Here is a 445-nt window from a genome sequence, read left to right on the forward strand (position 1 = left end):
TTGGCCCTCTCGACGGGGCCCTCATCCTAACCTCCAGCTCCCACTCGAGACGACCCGGCCCTGCTCACGACCCGGGACCCGATATTGATGTACAGGTCACACATGCTAGCCCGCGTCGTGGACATCGATAGTGACACAGGCTTTGTCTTGAGGGAGCGAGGATGATCTCTCGGCAAAGGTACAGGATTCCTTGCAGCTGGGAGAGGACGCGGCTTTTGCAACGGCAGGAGGAAGCGGTGCAACGGGAAGGAAGGAGAAAAAGAGATGAGATGCTTGAAGGAGATAGAGTGTAGTTTGTACTGATAACGCAAAGGAGGTATTGTATTAGCGTAAGTTTAAATATATTCATATATTCATAAAATATTTTTTATGTTAATCTGAGAAACATAATGAATGTCTGACAGCGAAGATTAGAAAATGCACCGCTCCCCCCATAAAAAGACAC

Source organism: Penaeus monodon, chromosome 27 (assembly GCF_015228065.2).
Source record: "Penaeus monodon isolate SGIC_2016 chromosome 27, NSTDA_Pmon_1, whole genome shotgun sequence".
NCBI lineage: Eukaryota > Metazoa > Arthropoda > Malacostraca > Decapoda > Penaeidae > Penaeus > Penaeus monodon.